The following is a 14,245-nucleotide window of genomic DNA, read 5'->3' on the forward strand; positions in this document are numbered from 1 at the left end:
GAAAAACGGAATTTCCACGGTGGTTTGTTACGCCATTATCGTAACAAAAATTTTACAAAAATTTTATATTTTATTTATCATTAATTAAAATTAATTAATGAAATGCATGCTTAGCATTTTGCAATCGCGCAGAAAATGAACTCGGTTCAAAGATCGTAATCCTTTTTCTTCCGTCTGAAAGTACTATTTCAGCAATTAAAATATTTTATTTTCATGACTTTCAGGTAAATCAATTAATGAAGGGCTATCATTTTTATTTTTTTTATGACTTTAGAAACAACAACCACATAAGCAAATGAGTGTGTGTATACGTATACATATATATATACATATATATATATATATATATATATTTAAAAATCAAATAATTATTTTATTTTTTTCAAAGGTACGAAATATCTTTGTAGGTATGCTTATAAGTAATTCTTATAGTGTAACAAATGACCTTTTAAATAAGCGTAAGATTGTTGAAAAGCTTTCATTATTTTAGAAGTTATTCAAATTTTTGTAAAACATTGAAAATTACGATTTTTAAAAATATTTAAATGAATTATTGGCCAAATGACTTCTGAATAATCTTGTTCTTTTCAAAATTTTATCATCCTTCAAAAAATAAAAAGAAAAAAATTTTAGTTTCCATAAATTTGATGTTTTTAAATGTTTTCCATTCACCTGAAAATGAGTGCTCTCTTAATTTTGACCGGTAGTGTACTCTTCCTGATTATATTTTTGACATCCTCACAAAATGTCAACTTAATTTATTCAATATATTAAGAGAAAAATGGTGTCAAGGAAAAAAAAGTATTTACAAATTTAGAGTACAGATGAATTCAGTCCTTAAAAAACAGGCCCACAATCTATATCGAGAAATTCATCCATGGATTAACGAGAGATAAAGAAGAGGCATATATACATAATTTTCGAATAGAATAATTTAAACGTTATTTTGCGTGAATATAAGTTTTGAAATGAAATTGTAGGAAGACATAACAAAGTCATGAGAGTGAAAGGGGCGAAAATTGTACAGTCGCATCTCTCGTGAGAGATTCAGACTCGTATGTACATGTATATATAAATGTATAAGAAATTCACGACACATCGTGGCTGGTACACGCATTGACGATTATGATGATATCGTCTCTCCTCGATCTGGCCTGTTTTGCATAATAAGAAGCAAGGGCACGCATGCAAATTTTCCATACACACTGATAAGCCCTACTGCAAAGATGAAACCAGATGAAAGAGGTATATAGAAACTTTGTTACGATATCAGATTTGAGACGATACCCGCGCTCACATTTATCCCTAGAATTGTATAGGTACATATCTGTATATATTGAACGGAACGTCGTTTTCTGAAACACGCCGTTAATCGCTCCTGCCACAGGCACACGATGGATAACACGATTGCACGTAGCTTGAATACAATTCCTCGCAATTCACAGTGTATAACGCTTTTGATCCATCTTATTTAAAACTGGCATTGAGGAAATAGATTTACTTTGCATTGTAGATTGTGAAAAAGTTTTTGCGTGCATTCAAATTTCAGTGTGTTTATTTGTGGAAATAGTCGGAAATTTAACTAGTCAAGTTTCTATATTTCGTTATGTGAGTATATTTGTAATTATATGACGAAGATATTAATCAGTTTTTAATGATACTAGATGAAAATTGCGCGCGCCAACGGTATTTAGCATTTGGTAATGAAAAATTAATTTTTAAAACATAATTAAAAATAATTTATAAAAAATAGAAATATTTATACAAAATAAATGCTCAATTTTGTTTAGTGTAAAAAACATTAATTAATTATTTTTACACATGAAGTAATACGAACAAAATCATTAAAAACTAGGCCTAATTTTAATCAAATAAATTTTTTAAAAATGAAGAAAAAATAAAATAAATTTTTTGTATATACAAACATTAAGGAAAAAATTATTATAAAATAAATAAATATATTTATAAATATGAATCAGTGAAATTCTACTTAAGATTAGTGAAATTTGACTGAAAATCAGTGACTCTATTCTCGCGATTTGAATCAGTCATTTTTCACTGAAAATCAGTTCAAAATGACTGAAATATCAGTCATTTTTCACTGATTGGCCAATTGGAAAGTTAGTTGAAATTTCTGTCACGTATATTGAAAATTTCAGTTATTATTTAATTGACCAATTAGGGAAATATGACTGAAATTTCAATCAATTTTAACTGATCATCAGAGGAATTTCACTGATTCATGTCGACTCGAAACTAAATTAACAAACTGAATTTAGTTTCGAGTCGACAGGAAACTAAAATCAGTTTGTTAATTTAGTTTTGTGTCAACTCAGAAACTAAAATGAAACTAAACTTTCGAAACGGTTCCTAGTATTTATTAAAATATAAATTTTATTTACTTATAAAATATATATTTTATAAGTCCCGTGATTTTCTATATAAATAAATAATTAATATATTAATTATTTATATATTATTTATTACTAGCTGTCGTACCCGTCTTCGACAGGTTTTAGTTTCTAATAATGCATTTAACAGTGTATCTACCATCCTAGAAAACCGGGAAATAGCCGGGAATTTGATTTGACAGAGAAAAAATAATAATAATTAGTTACCATTGACTATTTCATTAGGAAAATAATACCATTTGAATCAGTGACCGACTTTTTATTATCAAATTTGTTATTTTTAACTAATTCAAATGCAGAAAACAATATTTCTCAATTTTTAGTACTTTAATTAATATATTTATTAAACTCAATCCAAAATTTACTCCAGTTTTTTGAGTTATAGTAAAGTCTTATTCGAACTAATTGTGTTGATACGTATGAGAAACATCTCATATCACGATCGTTAAATTAATAATAATCGTTCAGGGAAGTAAATGATTGATACTGAGTTTGAAGTTATACATATATTTAAGACAAAAGTTAAAGTTCATATTACAATCTTGTGGTTAGTCGCGAGTACATGTTTCGATTCCGAAAGTTGCTGTTATTCTGACAATTTGCAAAAATGGAAGGTATTTCAAAGTGAGAAAAATGAGTTTTTTAGGTGGGAGAAATTTGGAAACGCCCAAATTATACGCCCTCAAGATGTGGGGTTAAAAGTGGAGGAAACACTTAAGGTGCGAGAAAATTACATCTCTAATGAAGCTAGTACCTCCATAAACCGTAGGACCTCGATAATCTGCCCCTCAATAAATGTAACAATAGTTCATTTTGGTTAGGTTTCGTATTCAAAAGAACGACGTGACAATTTTAGAATTTTGCTTCTTAAGTTATAAGTGTTTATTTTTTCCCCTTTTTTATTACGGTAAAAACCCACGAAGAAATTTGTAGAATCGAAAAGATCTTAAGTTACAGACAAAATAAAATTCGTAGTCGTTTCTAATTTTATGAATTTAGATATAGAAAGAAGTTTGCTTGTATATTTTAAACCTTAAACTATTATTAACTTGAAATATTAACTATTCACTTAACATACCGCCCACCTTGAACTAATCTAGTTAAAAAAAAATTAATTAGAGTTGATTGAATTCACTTAAATGTCCTTTAATTGATAGGGAGAGGAACTATGCGTTTTACAGATCGCTTATAAGTTCCAGTTGTAGTTCGGACAGTTACAACTCTAACAATTGAGTCATCACCAGGGTGGATTTCAATAATTCTACCCAGGTGCCAGCGTAAGGGTGGAATGTTGTCTTCTTTGAGGATGACCATGGTGCCAATTTCTGGATTCTCTTCTTTGGATTGTTGCCATTTGCAACGGACATTCAGTTGATTAAGGTACTCCTTGTACCACCTTTTCCAAAAACACTGCTTCATCCGTTGAACATTTTGCCAGTTTGACAGCCGATTTTCTGGTATATCAGAAAGATCGTGTTCTGGTACACTCATTAGTGAATCACCAATTAGGAAATGGGATGGAGATAATGATCTCAGATCATTAGGATCAGATGATAAGGGAGTTATTGGTCGGGAGTTAAGGATTGCTTCGATCTCGGTAGTAAATGTACTCAATTCTTCAAAAGAAAACAATCTTTCGCCAATAGTTCTGATAAAAAGATATTTAAAAGATTTTACTGCAGCCTCCCACAAACCACCAAAATGCGGAGAACTTGGAGGTGAAAACTTCCAATTAATGCCCTGATTCTCGAGAAATGTTAACACTTGGTCATTGTGATTTTCTGAGTTTAAAAGTTCGCGCAATGTTTTTGTTATTTCATTATTTGCGCCAACAACATTAGTTCCGTTGTCGGAAAATATAGTAGAGCTGAAAAAACTCTACGAGCAAAGAATCTTTTCAAACAACCGATAAAAGTTTCGGTAGTTAAATCACTAACCAATTCAATATGACAAACCTTTGTAGCAAAACATACGAATATTGAAATATAGGCCTTGACTTTGCCTCTATTTCTGTGCTTTTTTTCTTTAATAAAAAATGGACCACAATAATCAACACCAGTAACTATAAAAGGTCGCGATTGAGTAATTCGTTCCTTGGGTAAATTGCCCATTAAATAATTTTGATTCGTAGGTTTTGCACGTAAGCAAATTATGCATTTTTTAATAACACTTTTAACAGTGCTCATACCATTAATTGGCCAATAATTAGATCTGACTGCATTCAATGTTGCTTGAGAACCACTGTGATAATTTATTTCATGTTCAAATCTAATTATTAAAATTGTAATGTGGTGCGATTTTGGCAAAATTATTGGATATCGCTCGTTATACGATAATGTTGAATTTTTTAATCGTCCTATCACGCGTAATGACCCATCTTTGTCTAAAAAAGGATTCAAAGAAATTAAACTGCTTGAACGATGCAAACTTTCATCGTTTGTCAATGACTTTATTTCGCGTAGAAAAAATTGTTTTTGCAATAAACTAAGAACTTTTTTCATTGCAAGTTGCGTTTCTTCAATTGACAGATGTGTCATGTTTACCTTTGTTTCAGAAATTTTTAATTCAACACTTTCTTTTCTCGATTTTACCTTATTCTTTAAATTGTTAAAGAATTTCATGCAATATGCAATAACTCGCTTAGTTTTTCTGAGAGAAGAAAATTTGTTCAAAATGCAATTTGTATCATTTGTTTTAATTTCATTATTCGCAATTAATGCAACGTTACTCTTTAATTCTAAGTTTGGTACTTTATTGAATTGACTACAAGGCCAATGCTCCTCAGAAGAACTAAGCCAGCTTGGACCGGTAATCCGCATTGCATTTTGTATGAATTCACTAGGCATTTGACCTCTTGAAATAAAATCTGCAGGATTTTGCTCTGTTGGAACATGTTTCCAATCTGAAGGATCTGTAATTTCGCGAATTTGAGAAACACGTTTTGCAACAAACGTTTTTAAGAGATACGGTTCTGTATTAATCCATTGTAAGGTGACTGTTGAATCTGACCAGAAATGCACCGCATCGATTTTAAGGCACAAAATTGATTTTACAAAGTTTAAAAGATTTTCTAGAAGAAAAGCCGAGCACAATTCCAATCTTGGTATTGTAATTGACTTTAAAGGAGCCAAACGTGTTTTTGAGCACAATAAATTTACATAAATTTCATTTTTTGCATTTTGTGAACGAACCTATATGCAAGCACCATAAGCTGCTTCACTTGCATCACAAAACCCATCATCAACAACAAGTCGCGGAAAAGTAACATCATTCAAGCAATTCAAATCTTGTCTATAATTTTGCCAATCAGTGTGAATTTCGGGCGGAACTGACTCGCCCCAATCACACTTAAGTTGCCATAACCGTTGCATAAAAATTTTCGCTTTTATTATTATAGGGCGTAATAATCCAATTAGATCATATAATAACTGTGCGATTTGAGAAAGCATAGAACGTTTTGTGATTCTTGTATTATTTAAAATGTTGCTAATTGTGTAAGTTAACTGATCGGTTCTTGGATTCCATTGAATGCCCAGAGTTTTGATTGATAATGATGGATCAGAAAACAATTTAATATTTATTAAATCATCTGGTAATGAAAATATTAATTCTAAATCATTTGAACACCACTTACGTAACTTGAAACCACCAAGTTTTAACAATTCAATTAATTCATCGCGTAAAGCAATCGCTTCATTTTGATTTTTTGCACCTGTGAATAAATCGTCAACGAAAAAATCTCTCTTAATAATTTCCGACGCGTCTGGAAAATTTTCCTTCTCATTTTCAGCTAGTTCTTGAAGGACACGGATTGCTAAATATGGTGCCGAAGCGGTACCATAAGTGACCGTTGTTAATTCGTATATAGCTAACTCTTTGCTTGGATCATCGCGCCAAATTATTTGGTGAAACCTATCATCTTCATCAATATTTATCATGCGATACATTTTCTCGATATCAGCTGATAAAAGTATTGTATGAGTTCTTGATCGAATTAAAATTGCTATAAGTGGTTGTTGGACAGTAGGACCGACCTTTAACGCATCGTTAAGCGATAATCCGTTCTTTTTTTTCGAGGAACCATTGTAAACGACCCTACAACAGGTAGTCGAACTATCTGCTCTTAAAACTGCATGATGAGGTAAGAAGTAACCATCATCAGGTATTTTGTCAACAGTAACCCTTTTCATGTGACCTAATTCTTCATATTCGCGCATAAATTTGCAATATTCGTTTTTAGGGTTCCGTACACCTACGGTGTATCGGCGGAACCCTATTGGTGAGACTCTGTTGTCCGTAGCCAAATCGTGTCACCCCCCCTAGCGGCTAAACTATTTGACCTAAAGAGCTCAAATTTGGTACAGATATGTATTTTCACACGTAGATTACAGGAAAAATATATCGAATGTGATTGGACGTGATGGCCACAGCGTTGTCAAGGAAATAACAAGATTTTTGGCCAAAAATGCATAAAAAGCATTGGTCATTCTCAGAATTTGTAATTTATTGCCACTTGAATACATTAACAGAAATCAAATTGAAATACAGAAGAACATAAAGTTAGCCGATCCAGAATTTCACATTCCAAAAGAAGTTGATGCATTATTAGGAGCAGAAATATTTTATGATTTAATTTCTGTCGGTCAAATCAAATTATCTAAGCAAAGCGCAGTTTTACAAAAAACAAAATTAGGATGGGTTTTAGCAGGTAAAATCGGTCAAGCTGTTCAAAATAAACGAACACACTGTCACTTGAGTTTAGAAAATATCGGTAATCAAATTAAATTGTTATGGGAATTAGAAGAATTTCCACCAAAAAAATTCCTCTCACCGGAAGAATCAGAAGTCGAAAAGCATTTTAAAGAAAATACAAAACGTGATCGCGACGGAAAATGTACAGTAAAATTACCGGTAAATAAGAAAATTAACAAACTCGGAAGTTCTTATACAATTGCGGAACGTCAATTTCTTGCTTTAGAAAGAAAATTCGAATCAAATAAAGAGTTAAAAAAAAATTGGACAAGTGCGAGTTGTACTCGCACTGCAATGGCGGGTTCCGCACACAAATATTAAAACAATACTTGCAACATTGATCGGTAATTAGTAGAATTAAAATAAACAATTATAAAAATATATTAAAATCATTTGATAAAAAAAAATAACTAAAAAAAATTAAAGTATTGTATATCTAATATTGTAAACAATAATAAGCAGAGGAACAAAATTTTCAAAATTTATTATAGTTCCTCTGCTTATTATTGTTTACAATATTAGATATACAATACTTTAATTTTTTTTAGTTATTTTTTTTTATCAAATGATTTTAATATATTTTTATAATTGTTTATTTTAATTCTACTAATTACCGATCAATGTTGCAAGTATTGTTTTAATATTTGTGTGCGGAACCCGCCATTGCAGTGCGAGTACAACTCGCACTTGTCCAATTTTTTTTTAACTCTTTATTTGATTCGAATTTTCTTTCTAAAGCAAGAAATTGACGTTCCGCAATTGTATAAGAACTTCCGAGTTTGTTAATTTTCTTATTTACCGGTAATTTTACTGTACATTTTCCGTCGCGATCACGTTTTGTATTTTCTTTAAAATGCTTTTCGACTTCTGATTCTTCCGGTGAGAGGAATTTTTTTGGTGGAAATTCTTCTAATTCCCATAACAATTTAATTTGATTACCGATATTTTCTAAACTCAAGTGACAGTGTGTTCGTTTATTTTGAACAGCTTGACCGATTTTACCTGCTAAAACCCATCCTAATTTTGTTTTTTGTAAAACTGCGCTTTGCTTAGATAATTTGATTTGACCGACAGAAATTAAATCATAAAATATTTCTGCTCCTAATAATGCATCAACTTCTTTTGGAATGTGAAATTCTGGATCGGCTAACTTTATGTTCTTCTGTATTTCAATTTGATTTCTGTTAATGTATTCAAGTGGCAATAAATTACAAATTCTGGGAATGACCAAAAATTCTAATTTTGCAGCAAATTCTGTTTGCATAGACTTTACTTGAGTTGAAACAGATTGTTTAATTTTCGTTTCTAATTGATTCAATCCTTCTACGGGTATGTTAATTTCACGGCGATCTAAGTTTAAAATTTCCGCGAATTTTTCAGTAATAAAATTACTTTGTGAACCTGAATCTAAAACGACACGTGCTTTGAATTGTTTATTGTTTTTGTCATAAAGATATACAACCGCAGTTGATAACAGTACCTGAGACTGCACACAAACTTGTAAATTTTGAGTAGGCGAATTATTTGTGTCACATTGAGGTTGAATACAAATTTGCAAATTTTGAGAAGGTGTATCTGTTTTTGTGTTTTCTTCTGTATGTAAGAGTGTGTTGTGTTTTCTATTACATTTTTTGCAATGAGAAAGTTTACACTCAGAACTACGGTGACCATTGCGCAAACAATTAAAACATAACCCTGCTGTTTGTACAGCATTACGCCTTTCAGTTACAGACATTGCTTGAAATTTTTCACATCCAAACGATTTATGTTCACCTTTGCAAAAATGACAAAAATCCTTTGAATGAGTAACTGATAAGCTTTGTTTTTTTGAATTGTTATTTGAATGAGACGAATTTGGTTGGTTTTTGTTGACTGTATCAAAAGTTGAAGCTTCAAGAATTTGATACCGATTTCGAAGGAATTCTAAAAGGGTTTCTAATTTTGGCATTGTCTTTCCCGTTAGACTTTTTTCCCATTCCCTATGTGTATTCCGATCTAATTTGGATGTCAAAACGTAAATTAAAATTGAATCCCAATGTTGAACCGATTCATTTAATGCTGAGAGCGCGCGAAGATGCATTTGAAAATTGTCTATCAGCTGTCTAATATTAACAGCAGATTCTTTGTTAAAACTCGGTAATTCCATTAGTGTTTTTATATGATTTTGAATTATAATGCGATGATTATCGTATCTATCATTCAACAGATTCCAAGCAACATTGTAGTTTGCAGATGAAGTTTCCAAGGAACTTATAACCTTAGATGCTTCGTCTTTCAAACATGATCTCAAATACTGTAATTTTTGAACATCTGCTAATTTTTCATTGTCATGAATTAAAGCTTTGAAAGAGTCATAAAAATTTAACCAATCTTGATAAGCACCATTGAAAGATGGCAAATCCAATTTTGGCAATCGAATGGAAGTTTGACCTTGAACATGCATTTGATTTTGACCATTTTGTGTAATAGGCTGTGTGTATGTTGTTGTAGGTGTAAGTGTGAGTTCATAGTTCATTAACATTTCTTGAGCTTTGCTAATGGCAGGATAAAAGATATTTTCAAAATCTGTTAATTCTGTTCCCGGCTCAGTTTCGTCAATTAAAATATCAATTTTATTTTGAAGTGCTTCGAATTCGTCGACTGCATTTTCTACTTTCTGCAATCGTGTTTTAATTTCACTAAATTTGTTCTGATTTGTTGGACTGTTTATGTATGTGACAAATCGAGTGAATTTACTTTTAAGATTCGTTCGCGTTCGCTTTAATTCGTTGAGTTCAATTTCAACTTGTTCGGCGTGATTGTTTTCTTCCTCCATCATGAATATTGATTTACCTTGTAAAATTAAAGCAAAAAAAGGAACCTTTATAGGATTGGTGATTTAAATTTGAGCCTACCTTTACACTCTCTTGCTGATTGATGAAATGGAGTTGACCTTTGGAGTTGACTTCCTGGAGATGAGTTCTTGGAGTTGATTGCTTGGAGTTGACTTCTTGGAGTTGATTGCTTAGAGTTAACTTCTTGGAGTTAACTTCTTGAAGTTGATTGAGACTAAATCCTTGATTGAATTGCCCTTTGGATTTATGCTTCTTGTATGATGCCAAGCCTCCGTTGATGAGTTCAATTTAAATCACTAACTCACTAGTATCAAATTGTAACCATTTTTTTTTGTAGATTCACTGCACAAATTTTCTATGGTTAAAATTTGTTCACAAAATGTTTATCATTTGCTTAATGATTAACAATCGGAATTTCATGTTTTACACTCGCGTTTTCAATCTTTATGAATTTTAAGAATGACCTTCACTTTTTTATCTTAACAACTTCACAAAATTGTTTAACAACACTTCACCAGTATCCGGCTCGAAGGACCAAAAATGTTGATACGTATGAGAAACATCTCATATCACGATCGTTAAATTAATAATAATCGTTCAGGGAAGTAAATGATTGATACTGAGTTTGAAGTTATACATATATTTAAGACAAAAGTTAAAGTTCATATTACAATCTTGTGGTTAGTCGCGAGTACATGTTTCGATTCCGAAAGTTGCTGTTATTCTGACAATTTGCAAAAATGTAAGGTATTTCAAAGTGAGAAAAATGAGTTTTTTAGGTGGGAGAAATTTGGAAACGCCCAAATTGTACGCCCTCAAGATGTGGGGTTAAAAGTGGAGGAAACACTTAAGGTGCGAGAAAATTACATCTCTAATGAAGCTAGTACCTCCATAAACCGTAGGACCTCGATAATCTGCCCCTCAATAAATGTAACAATAGTTCATTTTGGTTAGGTTTCGTATTCAAAAGAACGACGTGACAATTTTAGAATTTTGCTTAAGTTATAAGTGTTTATTTTTTCCCCTTTTTTATTACGGTAAAAACCCACGAAGAAATTTGTAGAATCGAAAAGATCTTAAGTTACAGACAAAATAAAATTCGTAGTCGTTTCTAATTTTATGAATTTAGATATAGAAAGAAGTTTGCTTGTATATTTTAATCCTTAAACTATTATTAACTTGAAATATTAACTATTCACTTAACAAATTGTATAGCAAGTAGATCCAGTTTTTCTCGGTTACATTAAATTCCCTGATATTTTCCGTCTTTCCTGGTTGGTAGACACCCTGTTAAATGTGTTAGTGAAAAAAACCGGAAAAAAGCCGGAAATTGTTTTAAACCAAACTAGACACCGTGTTTAACTTTTGTCTTTACATTGCTCAAAATATCCCTAAAAGTTAAATCAGAGAGCCTACAAATACTACTGAATTAAGCTTCATACCCGTGTAGAAAAAGTCACGTTCGAGCCACGCTCCCCGGCGGGGGCCCACGTGGAAAATCCATGAGGAGGAATCCACGAGGGCACCAGCAGGGGCCCCACTCTTTGCCCTTACGGTCGCCCTGCTCAAAAATCTTTTGAAGTCCCAAAAAAAAATTTTTTTTTAAATAAAAATGTTTCGTTCAGAGTGCATTAAATTACATTTCAAAGCACCCGAAATAAACATTAAGTGACATTTTTCTGGAAATCCTATCACAAAGTTATGGAAATATTCGAAGGCACCAGCAGGGGCCCCGCTGTTTGCCATTACGGTTGCCCTGCTCAAAAATTTTTCTAAGTCCAAAAGAACAAATTTTTTTTGTTCAATAGAGTTTAGTTTAGATTTCTTTAAATAACATTTCAGAGCATTTTAAATAAACATTAAGTGACATTTTTCCAAAAATCCTGTCACGAAGTTATGAAAATATTCGAGGGTACCAGCAGAAGTCCCGTTCTTTGCCCTTACGGTTGCCCTGCTCAAAAATTTATCTAAGTTTAAAAAAAAAAATTTTTTATTAAAAAAATTTATTTCAGATTGCATTAAATTACATTTTAAAGCACCTAAAATAAACATTAAGTAACATTTTTCCAGAAATTCTATCACAAAGTTATGAAAATTTACGAGGGCACCAACAGGGTCCCTGCTCTTAGCCATTATGAATGCCCTGCTCAACAATTTTTCTAAGTCCAAACAAAAAAAATTTTTTTACATAACAAAAATTAATGTTTATAATGATTTTAAACTATGAAAAACACGTTTTTAACACATATTTAATGTTAAAATTTTAAAAAATATGAAACTCACATAAGGGCAAATCTTTGAGGGCTCACGCATGGGGCCCTCATGGATTGCCCACACATTAACTAGAAAAAATTTCTAAGTCAAAAAAAAAAAATTTTACGTAAAAAATTATTGTTTATAATGATTTTAAACAATGAAAAGGACGTTTTTCACAAATATTTAATGTTACTTTTTTTGAAAATATTGAACTTACCTAAGGGCAAATCCTTGAGGGCCCACGCGAGGGGCCCTCATGGATCGCCCACATCATTTACCAGCAAAAATTTTTAAGTCCAAACAAGAAAAAAAATTTTACATAAAAAATTAATGTTTATAATGATTTTAAACTATGAAAAACGTGTTTTTAAGACAAATGTTTTGAATTTTTTTTTTTTTTTTGAAATGATAAAAATATTAATTTATGATTATTTATGGTCTATTACACAGCCCCACAAAAAAAAGTGTCGTGCGCGGCAGACCAGACTAGACATTTCCTATGTATTTTGACGCGCTGAACACGAATCCGAAGTGCGTTTTGCTCCATCACGTCAGGATTTTTTTCTAGCCTCAAAAAATCTGTCGGATTTTGAGAGGTAGGCTATTTTTTCTTAAATTAATGGATTTACTTCAAACTTGGTAACTAGGGGTTTTTTGGCTCGCTGATGACAAATTTGAAGTTAGATTTTCAAAATTCAAAATGGCGGCTCCAATATAGCGGACGAATTTTTTAAAAGTTAATGGATTTACTTCAAACTTGGTAACTAGGGGTTTTTTGGGTCGCTGATGACGAATTTGAAATTAGATTTTCAAAATTCAAAATGGCGGATCCAATATGGCGGACGAATTTTTTAAAAATTGATAGATTTGCTTCAAACTTGGTATCTAGGGGTTTTTTGGGTCGCTGATTACGAATCTGAAGTTAGATTTTCAAAATTTAAAATGTTGGCTCCAATATGGGGGACGAATTTTTTAACTATTGATGGATTTACTTCGAAGTTGGTATCTAGGGGTTTTTTGGGTCACTGATTACGAATCTATAGTCAGACTTTCACATTTTGAACCCCCTGCACGGAAAAAATGTCCGTGCACCGCTTGTCTCACTTCCAGTGCAGTTGATGCAGAGGTTGTCCGATGGAAGTGCGTTTGCTGTCTCTAAAAAGGGCCGTATATGATCCCTTTTCAAAGTGTAAGATTTGTACTGTAATTAAGGACCATTGGTGCACATAAAGAGATAAACAGTGCACATAAATTTTTTCCGTGTGGCTGCTCCGAAAGATTTTTTGGTAGAGTGTTGTGTAGCGGGAATTGTAATTTTTTGTTTCGTAATGAACTACTCTCAAGAACTGACAGTTGGGACTTATTGCATCATAGAGATCAATTCGGTAAATGCACAAAACTTTTTTTATTGAGGTAATAATGTGACAATAAGATCTAGAAGTTGAATAATAATTTTTTAAGCAACGAGATAAAAAGGAACTTTAATATCCTCTATCCTTCACTATCTTATTCCTTAAAAATACATTGTTTACCTTGTACGCTTTGCACTTTTATTGTGTTTCAGCACAATACTAATCCTCCCAGGCAGAAAAGTTGGAGGTGTGCCAGCACTAACGACCGGCATGGTACCGAACCGGTTGTAAAGTCGGACATATGCCGGTACCGGCAAAAAGGTACCGGGCCGGATATGAAATAAATACCGGCCCAGTACCGGCCCGGTGGTAAATGTGGATTTCTACCGGTACTGGTAGTGTGTACCGGGCCGGTTGATTAAAAATATCTGGCCCAGCACCGGCCCGGTACTATAATTTACTTCTTTTTTTATACCGCCCAAGGAGATTTGCCGGTGATAATATTTGTACCGGCCCAGCACCGGCGTATCACCGGCCCGGTACTATAATTTACTTCTGTTTTTATACCGCCGAAGGAGATTTGCCGGTAATAATATTTGTACCTGCCCAGCACCGGCGTATCACCGGCCCGGTACTGTCA

At 32.4% G+C, this 14,245-nt stretch overlaps 1 protein-coding gene across 3 annotated transcripts in view; it reads left to right on the plus strand.

Moving 5' to 3' along the window:
* The first annotated feature begins 1,387 nt into the window (after positions 1-1,387).
* The window catches only part of LOC122504780, a 91,992-nt gene continuing 79,134 nt past the window's right edge, over positions 1,388-14,245 (plus strand). For all 3 annotated transcript variants that reach the window (XM_043616021.1, XM_043616024.1, XM_043616023.1), the window contains exon 1: positions 1,388-1,608. The gene's annotated coding sequence lies outside the window, so the exon portion shown is untranslated. The remainder of the gene's footprint in view (positions 1,609-14,245) is intronic.

Source organism: Leptopilina heterotoma, unplaced genomic scaffold (assembly GCF_015476425.1).
Source record: "Leptopilina heterotoma isolate Lh14 unplaced genomic scaffold, ASM1547642v1 Lhet_316, whole genome shotgun sequence".
Classification (NCBI taxonomy): Eukaryota; Metazoa; Arthropoda; class Insecta; order Hymenoptera; family Figitidae; genus Leptopilina; species Leptopilina heterotoma.